Below are 14,892 nucleotides of genomic sequence, written 5' to 3'. Positions count from 1 at the left end.
TCACATCTTACTATCTTTGCTTCTGTAAATATTTCAATACTAGAAACTCTACGAGACAATTCTAGTCTGTCGCCTATGGTCACTGTGAGTTGTAAACAACTCATTGATAATGGTTTGTGTAGAACCCATTGGATATTCCAAGATATTAGGCATTTGCAATTCCAGACATTCTGAGTGATAGCAGAAACTACAATAAAAATTCCAATATCATAATTCCTCATTGTAGAATTTACATTTTGCCATTCATTTTTACTGTGGTAAACTATATATCACAAAAATGTTGTTCCACACTTGTTAGCAACCAAGTGAATGACATTAATGGTGTTAATCATGCTGTGTAATCAACACCATTATACATTTATTTAAAAGTACAAAGTGGAACCCCTTAAGCAATAATATATTTTGCCTGTAAGTTTTCCACTCTACAGTAACCAGCAATAACATTTGTATTGAAATAACCCTACAGGTAGGCCTAGAGTTTATGCATGCATCAGCAAAGACACATGAAAATGGTTTAACGGGTCAGCTAGAGTAATAGCTTCTCAAACTCTCAAGCTTCAAAGCAGTAAAGAGGGAGGGCGTGGAAGAAGAGAAATTCTGCTATTAGACATAACTATTGTTTAGAGAGTGAGAGATTGGGAGACAGGAAAAGTACTGGCTCGTATGTGAAAAATGAAGGAAGGTTGCATACATTCATTTTTTAGGCAACCTCTACTTAAAGTCAACCGATACTGTAGAAGGGACCCTGCCTCAGCCACTCTGTGATGCACTTTGGGAAGCACTGTCTAATTTAGTCTGAGGATTATCTGTCAGGGAGGAATGATTTCTCCGATGTTTCAGAATAAATTTTCTCAGCAGAGCTCAGAAGTGAAAAAGTGCATATGGTAAGTGGCAACTGCCCTGGCAAGAAGAACTTACGTGGTCCTGTGTTGTGAGTCCACTGGGAAAAGACAAGGATACGGGCATGGGGAGGAGGTGAGGTGGTGATGATGGTGTCTGTATTCAATGCTGTGTTATTAAATCACCAATTTGTAGCCAAGATCTGCTTTCTTAAATCCCCCTGGCTCCAGGTAATTGTATCTGCTTATTGGTATATTAGCATATCGACTGCTGTAGCATGTCATAAAAACAAAACACTGAACCAGGAAGGTAAAATTATTTCGTGGCCAATCCATATCCTCAGAGTTCCAAATCAACCCCACCAATTTAGAAACCATGTATAAGATTACTCTCAATAAGGATGCAAAACAAATAAAATGTTATCGAGTAGAGTCAGGTTAATGAATGAGAAGAAATTTGAAATTAGAATGTATTTTATATAGCCATTATTTAGATTTAAACTCAATACTACTAAAGAGGCATGAATTTTTAAAGGATTATATAGGAGACCTGGTGGTGTTGCCAGGTAAGCATTGGGCTGCTAACTGCAAGTTTGGTGGTTCAACATCCCTGACCACCCCCAACCCCCCTCCTGCTGTTCCAATGGCAAGAAGTGAGCCTCTCTGTTCACATAAAAATGTAGAGTCCCAAGCCCTGATATAACACAAGTTCCCAAACTTACTAGGCCTCAGGGACCCATTTTTGAAGATCAGACACAAACTACTAATTGTCCCTTTACCCCTGTAATGATAAATGTTTATATTATAACTCATAATCCAGGAGAAGATATAAATATGGCTTTTGCAATTCCCCTGAGCATTTTCAAAACTTCCCCTGGGGCAGTATTGTTCACTTTGGGAAATGCTGCTGGGATTTGGGACAGATGAACTGGCCTTGTGGTGACAGCAGGGTGGCTTGGAGGACACAGAGTTGCTGTGAGTAGGAATTGACTCTATGACCCGGGTTGACGATGAAGGAAAATAAAAATCATGGTTATAAACTATATTATTTATGTCTAGATATACAAAGATCTTTGCAGAAATCAACGAGTTAGATATGTTTCCTTATGTCTCTCTGATCATGACAAAGATATGAAAAATGCCCACATGCTATTCTGCTGAGCATCATTGTAGAGGAAAGCTCTAATACACTGGAAGTCTATTTTCTTCAACTCGTGTGTAGAAATGATTTCCACTAGGCAGTGATGACAGCAATTGAGGGGAATTTCCTAACAACTAGATGGCACAGAGAGATAGATAAAAAAGGGTATTCGATTTTTTTATATATACTTTATCTTCTAGATAATTTTCACATTCCCCTAGGGTTAAGTGAACACTTAGCTAAACCAAATGTGCCATGATGCACACTTCAAAGCTTTGCACTAAAATCCTAGGGAGACTGTGTGTCTTAAATTAAAAAAATGAAATGATAAAGTTATAGTGTAAAGTAAAATTATGGTGGAAGATACAGAAGAACTAAATTACCGATAAAGGTTAGAATTTCAGCAGATTGAAATGAGTTTAGTGAACAAGATAGAAAATCACATCTAGTGAGGAACGGACATGCGGTGATAGTTGTTATACCTACTCTATGTATTTAAGATGACAGAGGTCATTTGGTTGCTTATTTTTAAGCTGTAATAGAAAATCATACATTCTTCATTTTGCTAAGAAAAGTACATCACAGGACCAAAAGAAATCAAATGAAAGAATACTTCCCCATCTCCTCACCTATTATTTGAACTATTGCACAGTTTTCATTAGAAATGGAAGAGATACACATAGGAATGGTAGTAAAATTTAATCATTTAGAAAACATGTGTAATACAAGCCCAAGAGTAATTGAATTATCCTTGTAGAATGTACATATATCAAAATACCATACTTGTAATTCTGGGTTCTGAGGGTCAGTTCCCAAATATATCTGCTTCAAGAGTATTTTAAATTATTTCTTATAATAAAGTGTGATGAGCTCTTCAAAGGGGCAAAATGTGGTATTTTTTCCCCAGCTAGTGCAACATAGTTATTTCCAAACCCCAATTATTCTTATTCTTGTTTATAGATAAGTAATATTTTGCACAACAAAATATTCTCCTTTTAATAGATTTTTCTATATTAAAAGAAGAAGAAGAAAACTAATCATAGGAATCTACATAAGACACCCTTTCAAAATTGTCGGGGGTGAAGGTGGGTCCCTCCACCTTCATGACCTTTCATGGTAACATAATCAAGGTGTGCGTCCTTGAAGGATACGTAATCATGTATGTCTTCCTTCATATTTGTCACTGCCAGATAAACTGGAACTATTCCATAGTATTTAAAACTTAAGACAATCCCCTGGCAGTCAACCAGATGATATTAAAGATGTAGCAAAAGCACAGGGTTTCGTTTCCTTCACGGCTATTTTTTTTTCCCCTCGCTCCTGGCATGACAATCGTTTAGGTTCATGTAATAAAATGTATGAAAGACATACCTATAAATCCCACATTTCATATCACTTCTAAGTGGCTAATTAAGCAGAAAAATTAAATTCCAATGCATTATAAAATCAAACTTAAAACACATCAGTTTTTTTCATTAGAACATAAAGATCTTGGCAGGTAAACCGTTAGCACCGTAGGGAATGAGCTTCGTCTTTTACATTTGTGAAAGGTACAGCGTGATCACTTTGTGCAACTGTGCAGCCCAAAGAGTACTATACGAATAAGAAAATCATTTTGCAGGGGTATGGTTAAGCTTTGTAGTTGAATAGTTTTGCTACATATACATTCTGATTTTAAAGTCAGTGTTTGGTAATTCTGAAATATAAACAGAGTAAATTCTACTTTCCATCACTAGGAAGTAACTCTTGTAGAAATAAAGTTGGAGTTTATCTAAATAAGACAGATTTAATTAAACAAATGTTTATTATCTCCCACATACCAAACACGCTATAGTACTGCTTTGAAGTGAAACCTAAATAAATGTACAGTCAGCACTTTCTAAAACCTTAAAATAAAATAATTTGATGTGGTTTTTTCTTTTTTTCTACATTTAGATTATTTTGAAAAATGTCACTAAGTTCTTGTGGATAGAAGTAGACATCCTATTTAATTCAGTCCAAAGGGTTTTTGTTTGTTTGTTTGCCTTATTATAATTAAAAACACAAAATTGTCTGCTTTGTCTGTACAGACATCTAAGGATTAATAGGACAAAGGACTTGGGTTTTTGTTATTTGATAACAACAGTGAAGTGAGGAACTAATTGATAGCTAAAGTTAATAGTTATTATATCTTTCTTTCTGATAAAGAAAGATTCTGGAGGAATCATTCAGAAACAAGTTAAAACATGACCTCCAAATTTTGACACTAAAAACATTAAGCAGTAATTAGTTTGAGAGAAAGCACAAGTTTTAATAGAATGTGTCGTAGTTACATAATCAAGTCAACTGAAAGATATTAGGAGTGAAGGAGTAGACCAGCCTGTCAATCAGGTCACAGCCTGATGATGCCTCCTTGTGGGCGTGACTTTCTCAAGAGGATTCTGGGAACTTCTCTCCCTGGAGGAAGGCCACATTCTCTCCCTGCTTCACATTCCTGTTGAGAAGCCACATGGCGCTACACTGATGGCAGCCCTAGCCCTAGAGATGCTTCCACCATCATTGGATCCACAAGATTTTCCATCCACCTGACTGTGATCTTCCTCATTCCGCATCATTGCATGTGTTGCATGAGTCTGAGGAAGATTTATGGACTAGTATTGTATTCATTGTCTAATATCAGAAGGATGGGCTTCATCTGGATTGGGCTGGGATGTTTTCTCAATATACAATTGCTCTTTGCTCTAAAGCTCTCTCCTTCACACATAGGAGTCTCCCAGAAATTGTTTCTTTAGTCAACCCGGACTAACACAGGAAGTAATGGTTTTACACAATTGAAAGGTGCCATTGCTATTTATTGAATGGAAGTTTGAAGCAAGGAATTCCCTATGATAGATTTCTATTTATCAAACATGACTATATTAGACAAATTCACAACTGGTGGATCAATGGTAGAGAAAATATTAAAAGCGTGGGAATAAATGGTGTTATATGTATTAATTATAGAATTTCTTAAGAAACACAGATGTAAAAAAATAAATCAAGCTGAAAAATATAGAAAACACAGAATATAGAACCACAAGTATATTAATAAAATGAAATTAGAAATACGTTATTTAAATAGTGTACTATACTGTACTATAACCTTTAAAAGCTCTTTTAATCTACACAGAAATCATGTGTTATTTTCTAAATATTAGAGAGAATGAATAAAAAACTATAACTGATTTATGAGTTTAGAAAGTTTCCATTGTTCCTTAACAACTTTATGCTTTGAATATGATGATCACTTAAGATGCAATGGTCATAAATATTTTACAAAATGTTAAATACATATTTTAGAACCCAGGTCAAGTCACAAATCTTTCTCCATAAAATTCCTCCATGTAGTTAGGTGAACAAGCTTTATATAAAATTTAGTATAGAAGAGTAAAGTGCACATATCACTATCAAGACAATATGGTAGATGCAATTTTGCAAGGGAATATTAAATAGAGGTCTAGTAACTAAGTTTCTGCTTTTATTTCTGAATTATTTAGATGCAAAAAGGATTAAGGGGCCTTCTGGTACACTGGTTAAGGTGCTCATCTCATAAGAGAATGGCAGATGGTTCAAAACCACCATACTCTCCACAGGAAACATATGAGGCAGGAGGCTTGCATAAAGATTTACAGCTTGGGCGGTCATAGTCTATCCTAAAGAATACTTATGAGTCAGAATCAATTGGATACTAGTGGGTTTGAGTCCTTATTATGAATTACTAAATGCCAGTTTGTGACTTAGCGGTCACAAATTCAAATAGCAATAAAAATGATTAGGTTCCAAAGACTGACTCTTTAGAGAATTATTTGCTGACAGAAAGTTAACCCTGGCATCTTTTTCAACATAGCATCTTTGCCACCTTGTAATCAGTGGACTTATTTCCACTACTAGGCTATAAGTTAGGTAAGGCTACATGTTTACCTATTGTGAGTAATAATTACTAAACAAGCATTTATGGACGGACACATAAATGAAGGATAAACTTGTCAATACCCAAGTACTCAGTGGAGGCTTGCTTCAAGGCCATTCCTTTGATTGTGATCCCTTTTAAGATTTCTGTAAAGATGCTAGGCCAGGCTTTCACTTAAGTCTTTTTTTTCCATGCCCCTGTGAGAAACTTTACAGTCCCAGCTTTAAGTTTTGATATACTCAAAGTGAGAAAATGCTAGTGCCTGGGGGAAGCTTTGATTACTTTCATGCCCTAGATATCGTAATCTAATAGGAGAAAAATGTATATCATGCAGATTTGCTTATCAAGAGGAAGGATTTCATCAAAATCTTCAGTGAAAGGAAAAATTATAAAATCCTGAGAAAGGTGATGAAGGGAATTTCAATTGGACATAGAATTACAAGTATGTCAAAAGTTCAGACACGGTTAAACTTCAGAATAAGATTTTGTTTTTAATTCTACCATACTCTATACACTAGTCTTTTATAGATAATGAATATATTTAAGAATTAAATACATATTATTTTAAAATCTAGGTAAACTTTCTCCAGGAAAAAAGAGTAAAGTATGGCATAAAATCCCAGAGTATTACCCCATTCGGTTCTGACCATGGGTGATAAAATTTTAAATATTTTCCACCATCACAAAGTATTTTCAAATAATGTATTACTGATATCCACCAATAAGTTGATGGCTACCTTTTTCAGATGAGTCTCAGTTACTGATTTGCATTGATACTGTGGATCCCTCTGCTCACTCAGGAAGAGGGTAAGTTGTGCTGCTTGCCTTTATACCTGACATTTATTCTGCTCATTATAGTTTTATTTCATATTTCACATATAAATGAACTTAGATATACATCAATTTTTGGAATTCTCTTATCCATCACACTCCAAAGCTTGCTTATTCACTCAACATTGTCTATTTAGGTTTTTCATATTAATGCAATTTGTTTTTATTTATTTTAACTGTTTAATGCACTGCTATTTTCTCTTCCTTCTTTGACATATACTATGTGATTGATAGTATTTCTAAGTTTTCACTTTTTGGAAAACTCCAGACTGATCATAGTCTACAAATCATACACACACACACACACACACACACACACACTAGCTTTTCCAAAAATATACCTTAGGGGATTTACCAAAATAACTTAGGTATTAGGTATTGCTATTTTAGTCTTCAAAGAGATAGTAACATAATTTCATGTTGGCTTGAAGATATGTAAGTGTAGGGTTGGTATACCGGTCCATCAGGTCACAGCCTGATGGTGCCACCTTGTGAACTTGATTTTCTTATAAGGAAGGTCCTGGAAACCTTACCTTCTCTCTCTACCTTTTCCTCCTTGGTGACTGACTGTGACTGCAGCCAAAGCACTCAGATGTTTCCCCCACCATGAGTCCCCATGCCTTTGCACCCACCAACCTGTGCTATTCTTGCATTCTGTGTCACTTCGGTGACTGTGTGAGTGTGAAGCGGGACTTATGGACTATCAGAATTATGGACTTGAGTTGGACTGGGCTGGGATGTTTTTTTGATATAAAGCTCTTTCTTACCCATATATGAGCATCACTGGATTGTTTCTCTAGTCAACCCAGCCTAACACAATAACACTTAATACATGCTGCCCAAAACAACAACAACACTAACATAACACTGTCATTGAGCCAATTCTCACACATAGAAATTCTCCAGAGTGGAGAAACTGTTTCTTAGGGTTTCCAAAACGATAAATCTGCACAAGAGCAGACAACCTCGTGTTTCTCTCAGAGAGGAGCTACTGGGTTTGGACCATCAACTCTGTGACTGGTGCCCAATGTTTAGTTCACTATCCAATTGCACGAGAGCTCCGCCACGCATCCCTCTGTGCTCTTCATTGTCTTGACTACTTGACATTACTGGAATTTTCCAGCTCTTGCCATCTATGACTGGCTCTGAAAATTTCCCAAAGACAATTGCTTAGTTATGCTGGCTATCTCTGTTGTACGATGCAGTTCCTTTCAAGAGATTCCTCTTTCTCATATGTGGTTTGAACTTTAATTATGGGCTGCCGAACATGATTATCTTTACTGGATTACTAACGATGTCCTAGACAACATTCAAAGCATATAAGTATGCCATTTTATTTAATTATTCCACACATGAAAGAATGAGCTCTAGAAGAGCTGGTCATTTTGTTTGTTGTGTAAGAGACTCCAATCACTTTGTAGGTGCTCATAAAATATGCTAATTAAATGCATGAATGCATGAATTAAATGCATAAATTCTGGAAATATTAACTGTGGTCATACTCATTGCTATTAGTGCTTTCATGCAACTCGAACGCATAGCAATCCTATGTTCAACAGCTAAAAGCACCCACTCAGCTCGACTTCATCCTCAAAATTGTTCTTTGAGCCCACTGATAGTGTCATTGTGTCATTCATTTCCTTGAGGCTCTCTGACCCACTAACCCCCCACTTTCCTGAGCTCCATGTCTCTTCCCAGTGACTGCAAGTCCAAAGTAAGACAGACAAATCTCATCATCCTTGCTTCCAAGGAACATTCTGATTGTACTTGCTCTAAGACAGATTTGTTTGTTCTTCAGGCAGTTTATGGTAATTTCAATATTCTTTGCCAATCCTATAATTCAAATGCACCAATTCTCCTTTTAGCTTCCTCATTAATGATGAGCTTTCCCATGCATAGAAGGGGATTGAAAATACCATGCCTTAGGTCATCCCTCGAAGTGAAATCTTGCTCTTTAACACTTCAGAGATTGTGTGCAGCAGACTGGCCCCATGCAATACATCCTTTGATTCCTTGACTGCTGGTTCCATGAGCACTGATTGGGGATGCAAGTAAATTAAAATCCTGAGCAGTTGCAATGTTTCTCTGTTTCTCATGATGTTGCCTATTAGCTTAGGTGCGTGGGTTTGGTTTTCCTTACATTGTCAAATAATTCATACTGAAAGCTGTATTCTTTGATTTTCATCAGTAAGTGCTTCAGAAATCCATAGGGACAGTTATGACCTGCCCTAAAAGGGTTATATGAGTCAAACCAAACTCAATGGCAGTAAATTTTTAAAAGTATGTGAGGAGGCACCCCAAAAAAATAAAAAGAAAAAAAAGCTCTTCTTAGCAGAGGTTTCCTAGTATGCATTTTTCCCACTAGGCGAACATCAAGCTTTGAGTTATTGCCCCCAGTGGCATCCCATAGGAAGGTTCGCTCTGGTCACAGTGAATTTTTTCATGAAAGCAGTTTCACTAGAACCTTGATTTTTGTGATGCCCGATGTAAGAGAATGCATGTAACTGTGAAATTCTGTTTCCTGCTCAGGAAAAATGCCACAGAGACTGTTGTGACATTGAACAGAACTTACAAGGACAGTACTATGGGAAAAATATGAGTGATTTTCTAATTTCAAAAAAGAGGAAAAGTCTTGTTCTGAACGTCTGTCAACTTCCCAATCTGGCAAAAATGTCCACTTGTAGTGCATTTGAGTTCGACCCACCAGGTCAGACTGTTAATCAGATTTTCTATTTAGAGGTTCCAAAAAGATTGCATAACAGTGAGTGACCAAAAAAGGACCTGATTTGTGGCAGACAGGAGACTGGTTATGCCACCAGGACAATGCACCTACTCACACAGCCATCTCAGGGTGCCAGTTTTGGGCAAAAAATAGCATGCCTCCCTTGCCCCCACACCCCATATTCATCTGACCTTTGTCCATGCAACTCCTCTTTGTTTCTGAGAATGAAGAGGGGCAAGAAAGGACAGCGATTTGACTGTAGAAGAGATTAAGATAAAAACAAGGGAGGTGCTCACAGCCATCCAAACAGACAAATTTGAAAATGTTTCTGAGGATGGAATCACAGTAAGGTTATTTTGTAAGAAAAAATTACATAGCTTTGAAGAGAAATTCTTTTTTATTGGAAAGCTTGGTGAGTCACTGAACATTGCATTCGTTTGCGATCTGCAGATTGACCCCCCAGCTGCTACATAACAGATGTTTGTTGTTCATGCAGCCCATACAATGAGTGCTTCAGTGATAAAGTTTTGTACAAATTCTTTAATCTCACTGAGTTTGACAAAGTCAAAAAGGGAATTCCAATGATGGATCTTCTAAAGAGCTAGTTCATATTATTCAAATAAGAGTTCTGAAGTAGAGCTACTGTTCATTTAACTGAGATTAGCTTGAATGAACTTGTTTGTTAGCACAAGGAGTAATATGTGATCAATTCCACTTCACATGCCTAAATTACTCTACGACCATGTGAGTACAGTCATTCACATTGTAATTACCAATAGAACAATAATGGATTGCGTGGGGGAAGCCTATTCAATGTTTTTAGAAAATACACATTCTCCTTGTTTTACCATGACTGTGTAAAGTTGTGTCTACCATTTTGGGGGGTAAATAACCATTGAACCACACATATTTGCTTGAAAATATAATCGCAGACAATCCAAGGTGGTGATAGGTAAGAGGGTGGGGGGGAAAGTAACTTACAACCACGACAAACTGTCTCTTGTTTTTCTTTGCATTTTGTTTTGTTTTGTTGTTTTCTCAAGTTGTATGGGCCATCCTCTGTGTAAGTCGCCCCATCAGGAGTCTAGGAGATGCTGGCTGCAAGGTGTTACCAAATTAACCTAAAGGAAAATCTGAGTTGCTCAAACAAAATTGGTTCTGGTCCTCAAGCTGGTTCTTACGGCCCTTTTGTTATGCCTAGTGTATGTCCGTCTGTGCCTTCATTTCTTAGCACAGGGGTGAATAAAATGAGTAAATACTTGTGTTATAATTAATGTGCTTTATTTGTATTTGTAACAGCAACTCAAGCCTGATTTAGCTGCGTACCAGCTACTTGTACAAGAATGCTTTTTGGCTCCTGGACTTTCAGTACTGTGAAAAACTGATGGAGTCTATGATGTCTTACTTAAAATTTTAGATGATTTACCTTTTCCTATAGCAGGCCAAGGCCCGATTTAACATGAATGGTTAAGTTCTTAAGGCTAGGCTCAGCTTACATATACAGGATTAACAATGCTCCTACTATCTGGACAACGTTCATTAAACCCCAATCACTTTTATGCTTTTCTACTTCAACTTGCTTTTGCACACAGCAGGTGGTTTCTCAAGCTCTCTGGTGGAGAGCGTATTGCATAGTATTTGCAATCAAGACCCATGAAAAGTCAAAGGAACCAGGTGACTCAGAAAGTTCCCAGGCACTTAATCTTAGAAGGAATGAAATGGCAAAAGGGAGATGAAAACTGCTGTGTGTCTTTCTCCCGGGGTGCTGCTTTTCCTGTGTCTGGAGGATTCAAATTCTCAGCGACTTCCTTACAATATTTCCGTGCTACTCTGAGATTCTAGCAGCCCTTCTCAGTATTTATATGACTATTATAGTCTATTTAAATTCTGATTTATATACAGCGGATAGCGAAATTATGGGGGGAAATTGTACCTTTCCACTGTGTTATCCCTCATTTCCTATCATACTGCCATGCACATAGTCTGAGGGATTTCAAAGAGATCTTGGAAAATAGGATAAACTTAATTAATTTTGCAGCCTTCTCATAGGTATTCCATACATTTTTATCAAAATTAAAGTTTGTCAAATATGATCAAAACTATTTCTAAAGGATACATGTGCATTTGAAGCAATTCAGTCTATGATTCCTTTAAATCAACTAAAATTTTAATGTTGGATACTTTGAAGAGACATAGGTTCTATGTATAGAAATATATTGTCATTATTATATTGTATAATTTATATGGTAAGATGTATGTATGGTATATATTTAATTTTTCCAAATTGGCACCAACAGAAAGGCTAAAAGTAAATTATTATAATTCAAAAGCTGACAACATCTATTGAAATATAAACTCTAAATATATAATCTGTAAAAAAATCGTGACAAAACATTTAAAATATAGAGCAATATTTGTATTCATTCAGCAAATACCTACTTATGTATCTCAAGAAAACCTGTGAAAATGAAGAGTTTTATTAGGAAGATCCTGATATTTCTGGTAAGATATGGTGGCTCTAAATGGGTGGCATAGAAAAAAATGTTAATGTACCAATTGTCATCAAGTAGATTCAATCCATAGCAACTTCATGGTATTAGAGCATTGTACTCTATACAGTATCAATGACTGACTTTTCATAAGTGTTTTGCCAGGTCTTTAATCTGAGGTGCCTCTTGGTATACTCAAACTTCAAATCTTTTAGTTAGCAATCAAGTAGATTAACTCATTTTTAACACCCGGGGATATTTTTAAGAAACCCAAACCAAACATATTATCATCAAGTCTAATGTGATTTATGAGAAGCCTATCTGTTTACCTTATGGAAACAGTCAGAACTTTCTTCTGTTGCATTTCAGGTTGGATATAAACCACTGACCTGCAGGCTAGTCATTGAGAGCAAAGCATTGGAGCCCCAAAAGGCCTACCACTTATGGTTTCTTTTCTATGCATCCATCTGAGGGTGATGATCTGTCTTTAATACCCATATAGTAGCCTGTCTTTACATTCATTAAGTAGTACAGATGCTGTGAGCTAGGGCATTGGACTGCTAATTGCAAAGATTGTGGTTCAAATCCACCAGCTGCTCTGGAAGAGAAAGGCGAGGCTGTTTGCTCCCATAAAAATGTATTGTTTATTTTTGTTTGTTTTTTACATAAAAATGTTTATTCCCCATACCCCCAAACATGTATTGTTAAGGAAACCCTATATAGAGTTATTATACGTGTATAAGTTGGAAGTGACTTGATGGCAGTGAGTTTGATATTGGGTTTTTACATGAATTAATATGACTAGGCAATTTTTTTCCTATTACTGGGAAAAAAAGCACAGCACCTAAAATTTCCTTGGAAGCAAGGATGAGGAGACTTTATCTCACTCACTGTGGACACGGATCAGGAGGGACACATCCTTGGAGAAGGATAGCTTGCTTGGTGAAGGAGAAGGCTAGCAAACAAGAAGAAAACAGAGTGTGTCCAGCAATGGATTCGGGCTAGCCACTGCTGTGGGGATGGCGCAGGACCCAGAAGTGTTTCATTCTGTTGCAGACAGGGTTGCTGTGAGTCACACCCACTTAGGGACACCTACAAACAGAGCTGCATGCAACAGTTAAACTGACAAAGCTAGTCACTCTCTACGATTGGTATTGAATTCACATCTTTTACTGTATAGTAAGGCTGCAGGAAATAAACAACAATGGAAAGTTTAGCTTTGCTTTGCTCCCAGTTATAAAACACTAGAATTTATCTAAATGATATCAAAAGCGTAAACACTAAAGGAATTTCCTTTCATTGAAAATGATTTGATGACATGAGAAAATAAAACTGCATATTATATACATAAAGCAATTAAATATGACTTGGCACTTATTAGAACACATTTTTAAATTATGTAGAAGTCTTGAAACATAGCCGGTATCCATAGTTTTATTTCTGAATAAAGGGTGTAAATATATTGCCATCAAGTTAATTTTAGCTCATGCCAACCCCATGCTTCAGAGTAGAGCTGTGTAGAGTATTTTCAATGATACTGACCTTTCATAAGTAAATTGACAGGCCTTTCTCCCTAGGCACCTCGGGGTAGTTTCAAATCTCCCACATTTTTGTTAGTAGTAGCTGAACTATTTACCAGTATGGGGCTACTAATATTTTTTCATCACTCGATGTATCTTCAAAATCATTTACTTTGTAAAAATTAAATTATTTTAAAAGATTCCTTAGCATAAATTTTATTTTCATTCAGGTATATTAGAATTGGCTTCTCTCAGAAAAAGAAAAGAAAAACAGACGGAGGGGGTAAAGCAATTAGCATTAAGAAACCTTTTAAGAAGAGACTGACTTTTTCAGAGGGGATGCAGGGGGCAGTGTGGAAGACAATTGAGTGTTTAGTTCTTTGCCACCACAGCAGTGTTATCATAGCATGCGTTGTTTCTGAGGATGAGGACGAATGTTCATGAGGATGTTTTCATGATCCTGCGGGAAGCCACTCTAAACTATGATGAGAGACTCCCTGGATCTCACATGGAATTTAAAGTCTCTCCATTATTGCTGTAGTTAGATGTTTAGACCTGTTTCCTTGCTTCTTTGGATTGCTCCCAAATATATGCTACTAATTTACATAGCTTGTTTTATGGTCAATCAATAAAAACATGATTTACACATACATTCAATATCTTTTTTATATGACTAAATTAGAATTCAGTAGGAAAAGAAAATCAGAGATCTTAAAAGATAATATTAGAAGAAAACTAATAAAAGCTCATTTATTGTAAAAGTCAGGATAAACCTACACTTCTAGCTACTATTTTCAAGTATGTTTGTCTATGAGTGTGCACTTTCTTTGAAGACACTATATAAATTGATGAACCACTGCAAGTCCATACGGTTTGATACGCATAATCCTAGAACCGGTGGTCGCACATCTGCTGCTACTGTCTCATAGCCCCCACTTTCCGAAAGCCCACCAAGAAATGCAGCTCATTATACTGCATGCAATCAATGAGCCAATATCCTCTTGTTTTGAAACATACAGCTTTCCTCTAGTCCCTAAATGCTTCCTTCCCCCCCCTCCCCTCCCCCCCCCAACCCCCACTATCATGATCCCAATTCCACCTTACAAATCTGGCTAGATCAGAGGATGTACACTGGTACAGATAGGAACTGGAAACACACGGAATCCAGGGTGGAGGATCCTTGAGGACCAGTGGTGAGAGTGTTGATACAGGGAGGGTGGGGGAGGGTGGGAAAGAACGGGGGAACCGATTACAAGGATCTACATATAACCTCCTCCTTGGGGGATGGACAACAGAAAAGTGGGTGATGGGAGATGTCGGGCAGTGTAAGATATGAAAAAATAATTATTTATAAATTATCAAGCATGCATGAGGGAGAGGTGAGCAGGGAGGGAGTAGGAAAAATGAGGAGCTGATGCCAAG

General features: G+C 36.9%; 1 protein-coding gene across 1 annotated transcript in view; it reads right to left on the bottom strand.

The window, feature by feature from the left end:
* Positions 1–14,892, bottom strand: part of CTNNA3 (catenin alpha 3) — a 1,794,797-nt gene that overhangs the window by 593,310 nt on the left and 1,186,595 nt on the right. The window lies entirely within an intron of this gene.

This window comes from Tenrec ecaudatus, chromosome 16, assembly GCF_050624435.1.
Source record: "Tenrec ecaudatus isolate mTenEca1 chromosome 16, mTenEca1.hap1, whole genome shotgun sequence".
In the NCBI taxonomy this organism is placed as follows: domain Eukaryota; kingdom Metazoa; phylum Chordata; class Mammalia; order Afrosoricida; family Tenrecidae; genus Tenrec; species Tenrec ecaudatus.
The sequence above is the reverse complement of the archived record's forward strand: the minus strand, read 5'-3'. Positions and strand labels throughout refer to the sequence as shown.